General features: G+C 38.7%; 1 long non-coding RNA gene across 2 annotated transcripts in view; it reads left to right on the forward strand.

Annotated features, from left to right (window-relative positions):
* LOC116738276 overlaps window positions 1–20244 on the forward strand; it is a 54494-nt gene extending 34250 nt beyond the window's left edge. The window contains exons 3-4 of one of the 2 annotated variants that reach the window (XR_004344016.1): window positions 2871–2965; window positions 19970–20244. This is a non-coding gene — a long non-coding RNA (uncharacterized LOC116738276). Of the gene's footprint in view, window positions 1–2870; window positions 3658–19969 lie in introns of those variants that run through there. The other variant, XR_004344015.1, reaches the window with a different exon arrangement.
* Window positions 20245–21028: the final 784 nt, after the last annotated feature.

Genomic DNA, 21028 nt, shown 5'->3' on the forward strand with positions numbered 1-21028 from the left:
CTAGAAGTCTAAGCTTCATGAAGGAAGACATTACACTCTCCTCTGCTCACTGACATATCCCTGATATCTAGAAATCTGTAGAAATATTGGCATTCAATAAATAAATATTTACTTGTTGTTGAATAGATGAATTACTGTAAAAGCATTTTTTTACTTTTTATTTTCAATAGAGAGAGAGAAAATGTGTGAGCAGGGGAGGGGCAGAGAGAGAGAGGGAGAGAGAGAATCCCAAGCAGTCCCCATGCTCAGTGTGGAGCTCAACGTGGGGCTCAGTTTCACAAACCACAAGATCATGACCTGAGTCAAAATCAGGAGTTGGATACTTAACCAACTGAGCCACCCAGGCATCCCTAAAAGCAATTCCTATACATAAAACACCAGATTTTAGAATGTTCCACCTCTGTTCAGAAAGCGGACACATGATTATAATAAGTTGTTTGAATTTCAAATAAGAAGTTGAATATGAAATAAAAAATATAATAAGAAGCAGGTGGTGTGGAAAGGTTAAGTAATACAAGTCATACATCTTTGCTTTTTGATGAATACACTGCTAGAGTTTAGGTCATTGATAAATTTTGGCTTGAAAAATCTCTAAGCAGTTGTTTGCTATTGTATACTATTTTTGAAGGCAGCAATCAAAACATACAAACACAACACACACACACACACACACACACACACACACCAGCCTTTATGTATAAGATTGCCTCTGGTGCCCAGGGAAAATGAGAGGAAATGACTTTTAAATGGCTAAGAAAAATATTCATGATTTATTAGTTCAGTGAAATAGAGCAGAGCAGACCAGGCACCCACTTAACAAAGCGGGCAGAACCGACCTTCACTAGGTGGATGTCTATGTGGAGACTCTGACCAAAAAAAAAAAAAAAGCCTATAGTTACATCTGTGTGATTATGAATGACCAAGAGAATCAGAAACTTCAGAATAACACCACAAGATCTTCCTCTTCTCTTCCCATAAGCCTGGAGATAGGAAATTTATTGGGAATAATCTTCTCCATGTGAAACTCAATTCAACGTATACATTCTACCTTCCATTTAGGGATTCCCAAGTAAGACTTGGAGAGGTAGAAATGGTTGTTTGCTCTCTTTGTGATCCACATAGAATTGTGTCACTTCAGAGCACAAAGAGACTTTCATAATCACACCCTCTGATCGCATTTTATGAAGGAAAAAAAATGGAGCTAAGGCAAAAGCTCCCCGGTGAACTTGGAGGAAATACTGAACTAGCCTCAAGATCTCTGAAGCCCATACCAGAGTCTCCACCCCACTCCAGAGTGTCATTGCTGGGGTCTTAGTTTTTTCTCCAGAGCAAGCACTCATTTCAGCCCAAAATACTGCATGCATTCAAATCTCTATATGTATGCATAGGAAGGACATAGAGGGATAGATAGAAATACAGACATGCAATATATAGAAAATCAATCATAAACTTCACTCATCATGCTTGTTATTTAATAAAAAGAAAAATGAAGGAGAAAATAAAGTTTCCCATAATCTCATAGCCCTGATAACACTTGCTGATATTTAAATCTTTCTATTTTTAATGGTTTTATGTCTTCCATCTTAATACTATAAATATAGTCACCATTTCTTGATCAGTTACCATGTACGAGGTCCTGTTCTAGTTGATTTATTTACTCAAATCTCACAACAACCCAATGGCATTGGTATTATTATCCCCAGTTTATAGAGGAAGGGATGGAAGCTCAAAAAGTTTTCTCAGAAAGTAAATTAGCCAAAGTCAAACAGCCCAGGTGTGACTGAGTCTGTCCTCAAACTTGAACCAGTTAATCTTCAAGGCCATTGCTGTTCATACTGCCCCACACTATAGCTCTGTCTTCCCCCTGGGAATTGAAACCCATTTCCTTCCTCATCCATCCAAGATAGATACTTAAACCCTGTATTTATGGGGATAGTTAACAATCCCAGTTACAGTCACTCTACTTAGATAAAGATGAAGTAACATTGTTAATATTTAAAATAACAAAGTTTATTGCAATTTTTAAACCATTCAGGATGATTTTATTTCTCAACCAGGTATATGATAATCAACCTGATGATTTTATTTCTCAACAAGGTGTATGATAATCAACCTGAGCAAACCCTTTGGGCAGAGAGCTGTACTTCTCCAGAAGCCAGTTAAAGAATTTAGTCTCATGCAGAGACAGAGAAGCAAGCACCACAGTGATTTTTCTTGTCCATTGCCTGCCTAGAATGTCTTATTCAAAACAGAACAAATTTGTAGATTTGTACAAAGGGAAGGTTTGGCTGAACCGGGCCCTACATAGTGGCTCTGCTTGGAATGAACAGGCAGAGATGGGAGGATACTAGGCTATGTTCTTCCACAGAGGTAGTGAAGGTGAATCACCAGGTTTGGCCCAAAAATGCACCTGAGATTCCAAGCACAGCACCTCTCAGGAAAAGGACACTGGGGCAAGCAGAAATGTTCATGCTCCTTTAGATAATTCATTCCTTGGTTCTTCACCTTGTCCCAGGTCAAAGAAAGATTTTGTGTCAAGATCTTTAACAGTCAAATCATATGACTTAAAGAAGTTCTTTGAGTCTTTCCAGAAATAGCCAGAAGGCCAGAGTGAGGCTGCCAGTCAAACTCCCAGGATTCAAACTCTGAAAGAGTGGGAGATTAAGTTTCCAAGAGCTCTAGCCTCCCAGCTCTGATCTGCTTCTGCATTCTCCTCTCTGGGGAGCCTTGCTGGGTGGAGGTTTGGAAGACGGAAGGGAATCTTTGGGTCTGTTCTTTATCCATTGTCCCATCATTCTGGCGACTGCTAGTCTTTATTTCTTTTTTAAACATTAAACATGTAAATAACATTGCTTTATTTTTCTTTATAGGAGATAATGCTCCATTATGAAGAAAACAATTTGTTTGTTGCTTCTGAAGGAAACATGATGTTTAGTTTTGACTTCAAACTGAGAGGTTCCAGAAGGTACAAAATGAGTTTGCCTTTCTTAAGTTATCCTGTTTTTCATTTTCTTATTTTCCCACTGACTGAGAAAGCAATTACTGCCACCCTTTCTTGACTAGCTAGCCGGTTCTTTCTTATGAAAATGTGAACCATAAGTTGAAGAGACTACTTGAAGTTCTGTCTATGATGAGCTGTTCCATGCCATAGGTCACTAAAATACTTTTGGTGAGATTTCCTTGAAATTTTTCTGTCGTATTGTCCTCAGAAGCCACAATCCATTCAATTGCCTCTGTGGGACTACACAGCATAATTCATTTCAGGAGACTTCCTTTTTTAATAGTTTTTGCTTCAAACCATCTTATTTCTAGTAGTTACACTCAAATGTGTATGTGTTTACAACTCACTGTTGACCCCCAGCAAACAAAAAGCTCTAGAGATGCTACCACCATGTACATTCATACATAAATGTGCATACATACATACGGATCCAGTAAAATTAGTGCACTCAATTATCTGGCACCAATGGTCTCTGCTTTGAAGAATTCAGAGTGCTATTTTTAGAATGTTTTCATAAATGGGAACATAGATGACAGTCATTCTGTAGAATACAAAATGTTATACCTCTATTAACTAGAGAACAATATGGATGCTAATAAATACAGTTCACTGAAGTTCAGCGTTATTGATGTTCTTTTTCTTTTCTTTGTCCAGTCTCTTCCCCAAATTAAAATGCTTGCTAAATATGGTCTTGTTTATCAACTTCTTTCTCAGTCATTTAGATTGTGGGTGTACATGTTCCTGTTTCCTATTTACTAAATTCAATCACAGGAATTTAAACATGTATAGAAACTAAGGGAGAAAATAATACCTTTTAGAATTCTTAAACACCTGGTCCTTCTAGAATCCATTTCATCACCAAATATACTTAGAGCTTTTTGGAACAGAAAGTATCCTCTTCCTTATGGAGAAAATGAGTCACAAAGAACTCAAGCAAGTTGTTATACAGTCATTGATAAGATAACAGGTAGAACTCAAAAGTCCTATTACTGTTATACGTTTTCTCCATAGTAGACCATGGAAAGCTATAGCAAACGTGGGTCAAAAATGTGAACTTTCAAGGAGAATAATTTTTAAAGGGTAAAAGCCTACATCTGATACTTTGTTCCATATACAGCTGTGCTTAATGCTAAAAAGAAAACAAAATGTTCCTTTATGTAGATATATCCCTTTTCATTCTAAATAATTCATGTTCCTTAAGACACATGTGGACCAAAATCTAACTTTCCTTATTAAGTACACAGTGTTCCCAAAGCAAGTTGTTTGGCTTTGTAAGGCCATGAAAGCTTCTGGAAGATTTCATCTGTGACACCTGCATGCTATACTTAGCCATATGGCAGCATACTATTGCCAATGAAGACATTTGGAAAAGTAATTGTTCCACAGGCTCCCAAGCTCTGCCCTGCATAACTCACTTCTGCTGGACCACTAGTGGGAAGAGAAGAGACGATGCCAGAATTTTCTGAAGGGAATCACAGAATCTTAGATTGGAAAAGACCTTAAATTTCATCTAGTCCCACTCCCCATCCCATGTTATGAAGTAACCTGCAAGAATCCTTGAAAAGCATTTTATTAAAGTAAGATAATATCACAAATTCAGGAAGGCTAATGGCAGACACACCACCACGGCAACTATAAGTTAAATGTTTTAAGTACACCAAAGGGAACGTGTCTGGAATCAGAAAAGGCGCACCAAAAGTTCTTGTTCTTCTTTGAAATTTGAGAAAACAATTCCTTCAACACTTTCCAGTACTTCTATAATTTAAGAACAGGTGTTATGGATTTTGGATTGCTTCTTTCTCACTCATGTATTCAATAATATTTACATAATGCCTACTATGTGAAAGATAATCCATCAAAGTTAGGATTAATACTTTTAAGCATTACTAAAGTAACTTGCATTCACAGAAGACTCCTCACTCAAACTTTTTAATCATAGTTAACATAGGTGACTGCAGATCGCAGATCCCTTTTCAGAAGAGAAAAAAAGTCCCATAATAACAAAGACTGAAGGAAAATCTCAAGAAAAAAATAATACACTTTAGAAATCCTTAATAACTCACTAGTTGCCACTACTAGAGTAAATAGGCATCAAAATCTGATACATGTCTGAGTTCAGATATAAATACCAAAGTGTTGGTTAGTATAAGTGAAGAGAATAAAGAAATGAAATCATGAAAAATGTTAAAATTGGTGCTGTGGAAAGTTTCAATTATTGATCTGTAGGAAGGGCATTATGAGAGGGCAAAGAGTTGAGAGAGGGAAGCGTGTGAGGGGGTTTTCTCTGGCACAAGCTGAGCCCTGTATCCCCATCCTTCTCCCCTTCCCCAACAGAGGGGGTTGCTGACTCTTCTCTCCCAGACTAGAGCCAAGAAGGGGGAGAGGGGGGAGATGTATGTGCTCTGAATTTGAAAGGCTTGGTGGACTAGAACCAGACTCACCTGATAAACTTCAAGTAACCCATGGGACACAGAAAGGGTTGGAGCCGAGATGTAAATGTACTTCTCTCCGATGTCAAGTCAAAGAGGCATATCCCAGGGACCAGCTGTAGAGCCATGATAGGAATGACAGGCAGAGGGCATGCGCAATGGAATTCTGCCTAGGAGAGCAGACTGCCAAGGTGAAGGGACCACAGGAGTAGAGGTGAGAGCAGAATGTGGGGATGTCATGGGGTGTGGGGTCTCAGCAAGTAAATGTGCTAAGAGTCTTAAAAGTTTATCATAAATGCTCCATGACTCTAACTTGCAGACATTAGAGTCAAGACCATACTGTCATATTGGCACCTCCAGAGACTGTGGGATGTAGCAGTAATGAGACCATTGAGAATGTCAAGTCAATATTGCAGACTGAACTGACAGGGAATGACTCTCTCATGGAAAAAAAATTAAACTCTACAGAAACAGAATTTGGATACCTAGCAAATTTCAAATGCAGAGTGTGAAATCCCTGAGTGAAAAATGGAGCCAAAAGCAGCAAAGTGAACAGGAGCTTAAACCAAATCAGTTCATAGTTTACACCTTTAATGGGTATAGAACTTAATAGGGGCTTTGGAGCCATCACAAACAGAGGGTTTCAACATGTCATTCCCAGGGTCCCTGGGTGGCTCAGTCAGTTGAGCATCTGACTTCAACTCCAGTCATGATCTCTTGATTCGTGATTTCAAACCCTACATCAGGATCACTGCTATCAGCCTGTCAGTACAGAGCTTGCTTCGAATCCTCTGTCTCCCTCTCTTTGTCCCTCCCTGGCTTGTGCTCTCAAAGATAAATAAATGTTTTTAAAATATGTCATTCTCTGCGTGCAGACACACAAAATAGACTGACAGAAAACGTCCCCTCCATTGGTAACAAGAGATGCCAGAATGCAATAGAGTAAATTTTCAACGTGGTAAAGCAAAGTTACTATCCACCAGTTAAACTATATCAAGGAAAGGTAAATAAATAAAAAGACTGAAAGGGTCTACTATTTATAGCAGTTTACTGAAAAAAAATACTAAATAACATCATTCAGCAAGAATAATGGTAAATCTGGAGGAAGAGTGGATGAAATAATGAGATGGAAATAATGAATAATGAAATCCATGGGAATAATGAATAATGAAATAATGAAATAAGAGTGGAGGAAATAATGAGATGAAGAAGCTTTAGGTAAGCATGCTGATAGATCTAACTGAACTTCAGATGCAAAATAATAATAACATTAACTAATTTTGTGGCTTAGAGGAAAGAAAAAACTAAAATCGTACATGATAATTTGGAATATAGGAAGGAATAGTCATTCTAACTTCTTATACTGCTCAGGAGGGAGATAAGGATTTGGTTAACTCCACAATTCGTTAAGTCAGAAGGAAAACCTGTAAAAGGAATAAATATCAAATGTATAATTACCAAATGAGTTGAGAGGATATAAAGGGAATAAAGAACATATGGTCAATTCAATAAAAACCCAGAAAAGAGGGGGGAAAAACACAAAAACATAAAACCAGATAGTGTAAATAGGAATTAATGTATTAGTAATCATATTAAATACAAAAAAATTTTAATCACCTCTAATTAAATTAAAAAAAAAAAAGAATACCATCCAGCTACTTTTTTAAGAGTAATACACAAAAACATGTTGATACAGAAAGAGATGGACAAATATGAGCCAGGCAAATACCGATCAAGTGATGGTTGGTATTACTACATTCACATCAAACAACATAGAATTTTAAGCCGAGAAGCACTGACAGAATCATAGATAAGTAAGATAAAAAGAACAACTCAACAGGAAAATAAAATCGTCATGAAATTTTATGTACTTAACAATAGAGCCTCAAAATACATAAAGTAATGAGAGAATTGTAAGGAGGAATTGACAAATCTATAATCACAGTGGGAAACTTTCATACACCTCTCTCAAACCAATACATGAGGCAGAGAGAAATAGTATTAAAGATTTATAATTATAATGTTATAATTCTTGTAATTTAAGGATTTATAATTATAATATATATCTGAACAACACAAAGACGTAACCCAAAAGACTATAATGTAGAAGCCTGCACATAATGAATAAAAAGCATAAAATACACATTCTTTTCAAGCACAAACAGAACTGTCAGAGAAACTACATAGCAAGTCACAGAGGAAATTTCAAGACATGCCAAAGAATCTATATCACATATCTGTATCATAAAAATAACCTAGTAGCCAAAGAGGAAACCCCAAGAGGATATTATGAAAAAATTTAAACTACACAACAATAAGTGTCATATGCCAAAATTTGGGGACGTTTCTAAATCAATAAATACTTTAGAGTTAAATTAACTTATTGAGAAACAAGAAATCCTAAAAATAAATGAGCTACAGATTCTATTGAAGAATGGGGGGAGGGGGGCGAGAAGAACACCCAAAGAAAATATAAGAAAGGATGTAACAAAGAGCAGAAAGCAATTAACTTGGACACAAACAAACAAAAATCACTGGAGATGACGAGGCCATCAAAAATATTCCATTTGGCCCCTACGTAGTCCCTCAGCATCCACAATGAAAACCAAGCTGTCTCATTCCTCAGCTGCTGTTAGTATAGAGTACCTACCAGAACTTCCTGATAGACACACAATGTAAGCCACATTTGCAATTTAAATTTTATGGTAGCCACATTTTAAAAAATAACAAGAAACAGGCGAAATTAATATTAAAATATATTTTACCTAAGCATATGTATCAGAACTATCATTGCAACATGTAATCAATCTTTGAAAATCATTGAGATGGATTACATTCTTTCTCCATACTAAGTCTTTAAATCTGGGTCTTATTTTATACCTGCAGCACGTGTCAATTCAGACTAGCCACACATCAGTTGCTCAGTAGCCACACACTACTGTCCAATGGCTATTGAAGCAGGCAGGACAAAGCTGTACTCAAATGGCATGCCATATAATATCAGAGTTCTTTGGCCTTTGCAGGCATTCTTTTCTCATATTTGTTTCTTAATTTGGCCTTTGGGACAGGATAAAGACTTGTTTAAGCATTGTCATTTGGTCTGCATTTTAGGTCACGCAAGATGGTGGTAACGCTTCAGTTACTTTACTGCTTATTTCTGAGTTTTTTCTAGCCCTGTGTAGTGGCATCAATCTAGCAGTCAAAGTTGAGATGACCACATAGGTGATGGCATCTCAACGAGTTACCCGTGTACTTTTCATATTAGTATTTGCACAACAGAGATTGCCTACAGTCATCTTCATCCCCCAAGAGTTTCATGTTGAACAACAAAATGGCCTAGATCCGTCTGAAGATAAATTGCTTTAATTATTAGGCAGAATGTGAAGCTCACCGTTTCAGATATCAGGTCAGTGCAATGCCCAGCATCGGCAGTGGTTTCACTGTGATATTTCTCCAGGTGCTACTATTGAGCCATCATATCAATGAAATGCCTCCGTGTAGGCCCAGCTTTGTCTGTGGGATGTGTTCATTTCTTCAACAGAAAAAAAAAAAAGTGATCTCAGTAATTGTGGAAGTAGACCATTATTTTCCAACACTGCAATATTTGCTGTTTGACATTTTAGTCTAATTGTCAGCACCGTTGTTAATATGTATGGAAACCTCACAGGGTAATTATTTTTTAGGTCTTAGAATTGACATAATGAAGCTATACTGATACTTCTCAACTCTTGCATTTTTAACACTTTTTGTGGGATCATAGAAGGGAATTTAGTGGTTACAACTAACAGCATCAAAACAAACAAACAAACAAAACTAGCAGCACATGGACTGAAGCCAGACTACCTGGATTTGAATCCCAGCTTTACTGTCTACCAGCTGTATGTCTGAACTCCGCTTCCTCCACTAGGAAAGTATGGAAAAATATTAAAGTTGCAAACAGGATTGCACAAAGTAACATACAGGGTGCTTAACACAGTGCCCAGAACTCAGAAGTATTTCATAAACATCACAGTTGGGTCATCTGTAGGTTCCTAATTCCTCCAGACAAATTTGGGAGCATTGACATGTGATGATGTCGACTTCCATTCTAGACACTTACTATGCAACTGTGCTAACGTTTTGGTTGGACAACTCCCTGCTCAGATCCTATTACCAAGAACCAAGTCAGATTAGAGCGCTCTACACGTAATTGACATCAGCTGGTGGAGTGACCCAGTTCTGATATGCCACTTGCCCTAATCTTTTCATTCTGAATCAGGAGGAGGCATTGCGAGGCCGAAGATTTTTTAATATTCTTTTTCCTTACTATATGGTTTTTTAATAACACTTTTGCTCAGGGTAAGGAAGGCCAAGTCTGGACTGAACAAATGAAATAACTGGGTTTATGTAAGCAAGATGCTTAGATAGGAGTTTCAGCCCAAGGCATTTCCTCCTCCTCCCTTTTCTGTGAGAGTGCTGTTCACCTCTAGACATTCACCTTTCTGGGTAGAAAATTCTCCCCATCTTGATATTCCAGTCTATACCTCCTCTTTTTGAGGCTCACATTCATCAAAACTATAAATTTCATGCCCACACTATCCTTCTGCTGACGTTTTAGTATTCTGGAGCTAGAATTGCACTTTCAGAGACTTTTGTCAATTAATTAAGAGTGTGGTATAAAAGCAGACAAATTTTTACAATTTTTCCAGTAAATCTACTTTAATGTTAAAGTATTTTTTTTAATTTTTTTTAACGTTTATTTATTTTTGAGACAGAGAGAGACAGAGCATGAACGGGGGAGGGGCAGAGAGAGAGGGAGACACAGAATCTGAAGCAGGCCCCGGGCTCTGAGCAGTCAGCACAGAGCCCAACGCGGGGCTCGAACTCACAGACCGTGAGATCATGACCCGAGCTGAAGTCGGACGCTCAACCGACTGAGCCACCCAGGTGCCCCAAAATATTTTTTAAATATTGATTAATAGTTAATACAACAATCAGTGTGTGCCAGACACCATTCTGTTTTGTTTTACATTTTAAAAATGCTATTAATCCACACAATAGCCCTAGGAGGAGGATATTCATTAGTATTATTGCCACTTCATAGATGAGCAAAGATATAAAGAGGCTAAGAACTTGCCTATGGTCTCATAGTTGCCAAATGGTGAAATCAGGATTCAAATGCAGCTCTCGTTCCAGAGCCTATGCCTGGAACCACTACGACATTCTGCCTCTCACAGAACATTGTTAGTAGCATACCAAAACGAAAAAGAAGACTTTGTGCATTAAAAAGCAACTTAGTCACATTTTAACATATCTCTGAAATCAAAAACATTTAAGTAACCTTAATTTATACATGTCTCAGAAACCATATGCCTTATGAACCACCAGGGACACAAGCAAGGATATCAAATAATTATGAAAATTAACCGAAAGGTCAGTGTAGCTTCCACCACAGTTACTGTGTTACTTTGGTCATCTTATTTGCAAATTAGGGGGTACCCTTCTTCCTCTCCCCACGTTCCCAAGCTGTAAAAAGGTAAGGAAGAGATATTGTGCTTTGGAAGATGTTTACTTTTTTTTTTTTCAACTGAGCAGGAAATCATTATCCAAGCCCAGCCGCAAATATGTGCTACAAAACAATTTATCTACCAAGAGTTCATGGGCAGCTGGATTGGGAAAAAACACATTAATTATCATTCAAGTGGAAATGCCCCCATAGACATACCATTTAATTAACAGAGAGGCCAGTATTGGAAATGAATAATTTGAGGCGAGGCAGAGATGTGTGAGTAAACCCTTAGGTGATTTAAGGCTATTATCTGCAGATAAACACAAAAAATACATGAAATAGGTTTCTATCTTATAAACTCCTTAAAAAATAAAAAAGATGCCTTAGAAAAAAAGACCCTTCTGAGCCTTTTCCTTGCCTGTATTAAAAGCCATCACCTGTGAGCAGGCAGCTAGTTGGGTTCTGTGGGAACATCAATTCCTTTAAAGGCTGGAAGATCTCCACTCCCTTGAATTCAAGCTCTGAAAAAGATGAGAGCTAAAATCACTTCATGTAACAGAGTTCCCCCGTCTCCGAAAACCCTTGAAATTTGTAGCTCTGCCAAGATTATAAATAGAAGTGATATGGCAGCAGTGGATTGATCATTCTGCTAAATGCGCTCATCCCATTTGGGATGGTTTTATGAAGCATGGCGGCAGCTGGGGCAGTGGCTGCTGCCACCGCCACCACCACTGCTCCTGCCCTGGCTGCAAAGTGCCTTTCCTATCATTTTTTTTTTCCTTTTCTTTACTGAGAAAAGCCAGGGAGATTTTCCTAAAGCATAAAGAAATAAAATAAAATTACAGCCCAAAGGCTGTTTTCTAGAACAGTCTGAGAGACAATCAAAGAGTCTGAAATGAAATCACACACACCCATTGACTCCCTGAAAATGAGCCAAAAATCAGAATGCAGGGACCCAGTTTGGCATCATATGTGGGCTGCCCTGGGTTGTTGAGACACTGTCAGCTTTTGTGTTATGATTCTAGAAAATAACAGTCTTAATAAGTCGAATGCCATATGTAGCCAGCTGGGGGAGGATAGGTTTTCATTTCTGACCTTGGTAGTTCCTTGAAACCATCTGTAAAGAAAGACAAGTTCATCTTCCACAATCTTTCCTTTTTTGTATTCTCCCCCCAATGTGCAGCATCTCTTTAACAGCTCTAAGGTTCTTAATTTAATTCAAGAAGTATTTATTAAGCACCTCCTGAGTGCCCAGCACTGCACTAGATATTTAAAAAAGAGAATTCACTTTAAAAAAAAGGAAAAAAAAAAGCATCTTTATAATAAACTCCCTTTAGCAGTGGAATAAGAAATCGGGACAAGGAGAATGGTGGGGAGAAGGAGCTTGGTGACCTGATTTCTGCCCCCTCTCTCAGGTTTTACCTTCACCTCAGAGGCCACTTCCTCTGGTTTTCTCCATTACTCCCATGGTCATCTCTGGAGGAGATCTCAATGTGAGAAAACCTTTTCCCATAGATCAGCTGAGATATTTTCAACCAAGTTTTGCAAGATCCCAAGAATCAATAAAGAGAAAGAAACATTGAAAATGTAGTGATCAAAATAACCTACACTACAAACAAGATGGATTTTTCCCCCTAATATTTTTCCATCAGGAAATCCTATATTTCAAACAGAATCTTATACAAAGCCCTAATAGATAACACAGAGACTCCTGGAGCTGCTTTAGTAAGTACAGAGGAGGGACAGTCCTCCTGGCTCTTACTGCTACTGGCCTGAAGTCTTAAGAAGTCTCTGACCTTAAGAAGTCTCTGACCATCATTCAAAAACAACCTTAAGTAGACACTTTCATGTGACAGAATCACATCCTTCACACACCTTGTGATCGCAACACCCCCGCCAAAACACACACACATTTCTAACATCCCAACCCCTCCTTCAACTTCAAGACCAAGATAGCACCCCGTTCTTCTCCTTCACCGTCAGTGCTGGTCTACTACATGTTCCTTCCACAAGGGACAGACACTGGCTGTGAGCTTACCTTTCAGCTGCAACTAGGTCCCTGCTGTGGGTGTGGCCTAAACCAAATATAGGACCACAGTAAAATGCCATCCTCCTACAAAATAATAGCCTCAGCATTCCCGTAACAGTGAAGGGATGCAGAGGAAGCAGTTTCCTCACAAATAGAAGTGGCTCCCATCCCCTGCAGGAGTATGTTTTAGAGGAGACAAAAATGTGTCTCCAAGTGAAGTATTCTGACTTGAAACAGAAAATCAAACGAGGCAGAATGAAAGAGGTTTCTAAACTGAGAATTTGTATCAAGTTCCCAACTGATGCTGATGCCATAAGTCTGGAGACCACACTTTGAGAATCACTGCCCTAGGCAATGTTGTAAGGCATTCATAAGCAAAGAGAAGAAATGGGATTCTATATATCTTTATTTTAGTGACAAAGATGAAAAAGAAGACCCCACATTCAAATTTGAGGAATTAAACAGAATCAGTTTGAGATACTCTCTGAGTTTGGGCAATAGTACAATACACTGGAAAAAACAGTTTGAAAATGTTGGTGTGTTTTACCCCTAGGTATCCAAAACTACAGCCTCAACTGGATATCCTTGGTGTCCCTAACTTCATTAGCCAATCTTAGTCCCAGAAATTCTCTGATGAGATCACATTGGAGAAAGACATCTTAGGTCACTTAGGTGTGCTATTCCAAGTGGAATTCCCCAGCCCAAATGACATGCATGTTCACTGAGGGCCTGGCTTCTTTCCAACTAGATAACACTTAGCAGAAGGAAAGTACTAAGATCTAAGTCTCTGGGTCTCTGTCATTCTTAAATGGGCACCAAATATGTCTAATTCCAACTTGAGAGTTTGATATCTGTGCTATCTCATCTATGAATCAAAACACAAGGCAACAACTGACTGAGCAGGCTCTAGGGTTACAAGGCTTGACTTAGAATCTCAACAATTGCACTTATGAGTTGCACGATCTTAGGCACATTTCATAACCTCTCTGCCCTCCATTTTCCTTATGTTAAAAAAAAAATGGCAGGTACTTGGATGGCTCAGTTGGTTGAGCGTCTGACTCTTGATCTCAGCTCAGGTCTTGATCTCGGGGTTATGAGTTTAAGCCCCACGTTAGGCTCTGTACTGGGCGTGAAGCCCACTTAAAAAGGGTGGGGGGTGGGGGGTACAGTGCCTACCTCACACAGTTCTGGTGAAGATTAAATGAAATGTTGCTGAAGCATTTGGCAAGGGGCTGGCTCATAGCACATAAATAGTGCCGGTTATTATTTGTAACAATGCTTGATATAATGCCTTTCACATAATGAAGCCTTTAATAAATGTTTTCTGGCTAGCTGAATTGTCACCAAGTTTTGACAATCTCAAAAATAAAGATTGTGTATCTGTATCCACCCCTACCCCGCCCCCCCCCCAGCCCGCCCCATCTCCCCTGTTTTCCTGCCTACACCTTAGCAATGACAGGACCAAAAAATTGTCCTCTGGGTTATACTGCCTAGGGCTTGAGCACGTTTCGCTTTAAACCCACTGTTCCAGATCCTGCTAATGAAATTTAAAGAATGTCAGGCAGCAGGCCTCTGTTGTTAAGGAAAGGAAACCCGGAGAGGCAGCTCCCAGAGATGTGGTCCCAGTAGGCATTCAAAACTTCTAGTATTCTTAGCTCCACTTATCTTGGTTGAGCCTTTGTTAGGATTTTTTTTTTTTTAAAGCCAAGCAGTCTTGTGAAAACCAGCTTCTTAGTAAACTATATAGGCACTTCCTGGTTACCCATGATATGAGAATAACCTTTAAACTATTTCCATTTCAGATCCCAGCTGGAAACAGGAAGCGCATGGGGTACAGCTTTAAACAAAAACAAAAGAACCCAAAGATAAACCAAATTGTTCCAGGGTTCAGAAGAGGTTTATGCTAAGTGTTAGAAGGTTCACATGTAGCGAATCCTCTCCCAGTTTCTGCCATTCCAGAAATTCCTTTTGCGGGGGTGGGGTGGGGGTGTAGTGGAGGAAGGGTTGTACTAAATTGCACAGCACCGCCATCTCCAGGACCAGTGGAGAACATTTTCTCAGGGTCAGTCAGATAAATCATCTTCCTAAACGCTTCATTTAAATATAATCAGATGGTTAAAAATTTGACAGCAGACAGACTGGAACAGATTTTTCTACTGTTTCCAATGTTTGAAAAGTCAGTAGACACAGCTTTTTTGTGGTGTATGCACATTTAAAAAAATATTTGCTGATTGAAAAGCCATTTACAATAAATAGGAAAGTTTAAATAGCTCATACTGCATTGCCAAATGATGGGAGTAACACAGACACAAACATATTGTTCTGCAAAAAAAATTCCTTAAAAAGAAAAGTATGAATCAAATGATTTAGAAGTGCTGTTTGAGCAGATGGTGTGATTAACAACTAGTATGTTAGCCATCTCAGGAGCTTACGGAGAAGTAAACAAATGCAAGGGGAAAAAATCACTTTATTCCCCCGAAGAGTATGTAGTTCACTTCATTAGGAAAATTTGAAAGCCTGCATTTTGAAAGTTTGATATCCCTAGAGGATATTGGGAATAAGGAGTGAGGGGAGTCTTTTTGGAAAAAGACCACATCAGGACAAGTGCTGATGCTCCATGCATGGCCTGGGATGAGATGGGAGAAGTTGACATCGTCATTGTCATCCAAAACGCTGGAGGCAGGTGGCAGCTGGCTGAACACACTGGCCTTGGAGTGAGAAGGCCAGGTTCTCCACCTGGCTCTAGCATTAGCTGCCTCCAGCCTTGAGGCCATCTTTGCTCCCTCCCAACCTCAGTTTCCTTGTTTGGAAAATAAGAGTGAGAGCCTGGGCACCTGGGTGGCTTAGTTGGTTAAGTACCCAACTTCAGCTCAAGTAATTTCGCAGTTGGTAAGTTTAAGCCCCATGTGGGGCTCTGTGCTGACAGCTCAAAGCCTGGAGTTGCTTTGGATTCTGTATCTGCCTCTCTCTCTGCCCCTCCCCCCCTCAAAAATAAACATTTTTGGGGCGCCTGGGTGGCGCAGTCGGTTAAGCGTCCGACTTCAGCCAGGTCACGATCTCGCGGTCCGTGAGTTCGAGCCCCGCGTCAGGCTTTGGGCTGATGGCTCAGAGCCTGGAGCCTGTTTCTGATTCTGTGTCTCCCTCTCTCTCTGCCCCTCCCCCGTTCATGCTCTGTCTCTCTCTGTCCCAAAAATAAATAAACGTTGAAAAAAAAATTTTTTTTAATAAAAAAATAAAATAAAATAAAATAAACATTTTTAAAAAAGAGAGAGAGAGCCTGATGACTAGACAGTTGTGCTTCAAAAACTTTAATGTGCACCTGGAGATCTCATTAGAATGTAGATTCTAACTCACAGGCCTGGGGTAGGGTCTGAGAGTCTGAATTTCTTACAGACTCCCACGTAATGCTGATGGTGCTGAGGCACAGACCACACGTTTACTATCGGGACAAAATATCCCTTCCAATGATGATACTCTATCATCTTCTCATATGCGAGGTGCAGGTCAAAACAAGGTAAGAAAAGGACAAGTGCTTACCTTCCAGGGCCATATGACTCGGCAATGTGTGTGGATAAAAATGCATAACAAACATGCCAAATGTTGAATTGATTTTAAAAGCAAATCAAGTATTTATTTACATTATATAATTTATATTTATAAATACACATATATAACATATTTAATTGAATTGACTTTTGTGAGTAAGTGCAGTGAGGGGACAGACCTGGGAATTGGACATGGAGACCAAATATGTGGGAATTAGATGAAAGGGAGGTTGGGAGATTGGGCAATCAACCAGCATCCACATAGAGTATTCAAGACTGACCCCAAGATAGGATGCCTGGGTGGCTCAGTCAGTTAAGCCTCTGACTTTGGCTCAGGTCATGATCTCACAGTCTGTGAGTTTGAGCCCCCGTGTTGGGCTCTGTGCTGACAGCTCAGAGCCTGGAGCCTGCTTCGGATTCTGTGTCTCCCTCTCTCTCTGCCCCTCCCCTGCTCATGCTCTGTCTCTCTCTGTCTCAAAAATAAATAAAAACATAATTAAAAATTAAAAAAAAAAAGACCAATCCCGAGACTTCACCAGGATTAAAATCTCTTTCTCTGTGAAAGACACTGTCAAGACAATGAAAAGACAAGCTAAAGACTAGGAGAAAATATTTGCAAACCATGTGTATGACAAAGGACTTGTACCCACAATATATAAAGAATTCTCAAAAGTCAATGGTAAAAACAAACAAAATTTAAAGCAGGCAAAAGACTAGCAGGTAACCTAGCCAGAGAGGAGACATGGATGGCAAGTAAGCAAATCAAAAGATGTTCAACATTAGTTCCTAGTGAAATGCAGGTTAAACCCGCGATAGCACCACACACCTATTACAATGGCTAAAATAAAAAATACCGAAAACACCAAGTGCTGACAAAGATGTGAAGAAACTGAATCACTCGTATATTTGCTGGTCGAAATATAAAAATGATACAGACTTCAGAAAACTGTTTTTGGCTGTTTCTTATAGAGTTAAACATACATTTACCATATGCCTTAGCAATTCCACTTCTATATATTTACCCTAGAGAAACAAAAACTTACATCCATACAATAATCTGTACAAGAGTGCTTATATAGCAGCTTTATTCATAATTGTCAGAAATTAGAAACAGCGCAAATACCTTTCAATAAATGAGTAAACAAACATTGGGTGGTACATCCACCCAATGAAATTTACTCAGAAATAAAAAGGAGCAAACTACTGAAATATACAACAATTTGGATGAATCTGAAAGGCATCATGCTGAGTGAAAGAAGCCAGTCTCAAAAATTTCATGCTCTATGATTGCATTTGTACGACACTTTAAAAAGACAGAAACTAAAGTGACAGCAAATCAGTGGTGGCCAGGGTTGGAGTACATGGGGGTAGTACAAAGATGTTTAGTACTATACTTAACCAGTAGTACTAAGACTACTAAACTCGTAGGACTATAACCGGTCCACATTCTGATTGTGGTGGTGGATATACAAATCTACCCATGTGTTAAAATTCATAGAATCACACACCCAAAAAGTCAATAATATTACTGTGTGCTAATTATTTTTTTTAAACCCCAACCTTTAAAACATTAAATGGTTAGCTCATTTTTAAACTTAGAGCAGAAGTGAAAAGTTTTTGAAAGTCTGATTAGTAAAGTAAATGTGTCCCAGCCACTACTATAATACTTTACCAGTGAACTTTGATGGTTAGCTACCACTTTTCTATCGCTGTGCACAGCCTGTCAGCATAGAGCCCGCTCCCAACCCTCTGTTCCCCCATCTCTGCCCTTCTCCTGCTTGTGCAGTCCCCAAAATAAATAAATATATATACCAAAAAAATGAGCATCACCTCTGGGATAGCAATTCAACTTCTTGGAATTCATCCTAAGAAAGAATCAAGCAAGGATGCTCAGCTTAGCATTGTGTTAATAGTGAAATATCGAGTGCCAGGGCTCTAAAATCCTTTCCAGTGAATGGGTAAAGATACTTTGTCATTCTCTGCCATGCTAGATGCTGCACAGAGCATAATATTACAGTCTGAGAGTATAATATGATCAGAAATATACATGGATTAATGTGCATAAAGAACATACTGGGAGCCAAATATTGAATTGATTTTAAAAGTAAATAGAGACGCCTGGGTGGTTCAGTTGGTTGAGCGACAGACTTCGGCTCAGATCATGATCTCAGGGGTCCTGAATTAGAGCCACACATCAGAGTTCGCTGCTTTCAGCACAGAGACAGTATATGATCTTCCGTTCCCTTCTCCCTCTGCCCCTCCCCACTGTGCCTGCGCACTGTCTCAAAAATAAACATTTTTTTTAAAGTAAATAAATTATTTATTTAAATTATGTAACTTACCTATATATCAAAAAAGTAAACTACGTAATGTCCAGACATTTAAAAAAAATGTATCTGGGGGCGCCTGGGTGGCTCAGTCAGTTAAGCGTCCGACTTTGGCTCAGGTCATGATCTCGCAGCCAGTGAGTTCGAGCCCCGCGTCAGGCTCTGTGCTGACAGCTCAGAGCCTGGAGCCTGTTTCAGATTCTGTGTCTCCTTCTCTCTATGACCCTCCCTCATTCATGCTCTGTCTCCCTCTGTCTCAAAAATAAAATAAACTTTTAAGAAAATGTATCAGTATTTATTGACATAAAAGACTTACATTTCATACGTTTCTAAGTAAAAACTGCAGACTACAAAATAGTACTATCTCATTTTATACAAAATTTACAAAAAGACAGAAACCATATATATGGCAGAAAAATGCATAAAGTACATTTTAAGATATTATCATAGGTTTGTTGAGTGTGGGGTGATAATTGATTTCTATTTTCTTCTTTTCTGCATTTTCTAGGGTTTTTTTTTTCAGTTAGAGTATATTGCTTTTATGATTGAAAAAAAATCCAATAAGACTAGTTCTAGAAACAATTACCAGATTAATCAAAGACAATTTTCTTTATATTAACTCTGTTTTCTTTCTCCACAAGAAGGCTATGCCTCTGAGGTGTTTAGAATTCTGCCTTTCTTCACAGATTCCACAGGCTTCCCAGGGGGTTCCAATGATTGCCCCATGGCATTTAGTGTCACAAGGTCAATGTCCCAGCTCAATTAACAGCTGATAATATATCTTAAGCAACATCCATACATGAAGTGCATTCAGACTCTGGGTGGGGATCAGCCACTCCCAGTAATTTTGCTGCACCCTGACTTTTTCCTTTGTAAATCTCAACTGTCTGCTTCCAAAGCTAATTTGGAAATGAATTTAGCCTTAACATCATTCCATAAGAGCTTTCTTTGAAATAAAAAAGGCTACAGAACTTTTTTCAAGTAGTTTTCCCTAAAACTGGATTTCATCAAAAATTTGGAATCTTTCTGATTTTTTCAGGTAATAAAAAGTCAGACATCGAAGGAAGAAAATATGTCTTTTCTTTTTTTGTTTTTAATCTGTCTTTCCTAAGTTAATTGTGGTTGTTGTTTTTTTTTTTTTCCTTTTTAGAGGCTGTTCACATTTCTACTCAGGAAAGAAGAATAAATGAATTCATTGGATTTTATATTTCCTTTGCATCTACATGCATCACTTTTCCATATCTACATAGCTTGCTGATTTGATGTACTTAAAAGCAATCCTGTCATCAATAATTTCAGAAAATCTTGTAATGTGCTTCTAGGATTATTTAGTCATTTGATTTCTATTTATCCTTCATACGTGGACATTTTGATTTATCTGTGGCAAACAGTGTTCGCTTATTTACAACAATGTCTTTAATTAGCCTTCAGACTTTTTAAAAAGTTGTTTTAAAATCTATTTTGGGGGCGCCTGGGTGGCGCAGTCGGTTAAGCGTCCGACTTCAGCCAGGTCACGATCTCGCGGTCCGTGAGTTCGAGCCCCGCGTCGGGCTCTGTGCTGACGGCTCAGAGCCTGGAGCCTGTTTCTGATTCTGTGTCTCCCTCTCTCTCTGCCCCTCCCCCGTTCATGCTCTGTCTCTCTCTGTCCCAAAAATAAATAAACGTTGAAAAAAAAAATTTAAAATCTATTTTGGCCAAGTTTGTCTGGGATCAGTGTTTGAATTTTATCTAAATGGGTGTTCTTGGCTTTACCCCACCTAATAAAATGTCAGGTTTGATTGTGCCATGATTATCCAAAAGATCACTCATACACCCCTGACTAAATCAGTTTCTGTTCATTCCACACACACTCTATGCCATGTGGGGCCATTCTACCTTGCTAGAATTAGTCATTTGTCTCATCCTAAAATCTCATATCTTTATTTCATCTTGAATTAGGTAGCCTGACAACTGACAGGTAGATAATTGAAATTTTTAATTTCTTACCCGACCTAACATTTCAACTTCACCAGTTTCACTGGGAAACTGATTGTCAGTACCCTGGTCAGGCACTTTTTTTCTACTTTTTTATTATTAAAAAAAAATTATAATTATGGAATTTATGCTGGCAGAGATTACACAGAGAATACTTGCATAGAAAAATTTTGATGTCATTTCTAATGGCATTTTTCCCTCACAAAGACTGATAGAATTCCCTGAACTCCAGTCT

Source organism: Lynx canadensis, chromosome C1, assembly GCF_007474595.2.
Source record: "Lynx canadensis isolate LIC74 chromosome C1, mLynCan4.pri.v2, whole genome shotgun sequence".
NCBI lineage: Eukaryota > Metazoa > Chordata > Mammalia > Carnivora > Felidae > Lynx > Lynx canadensis.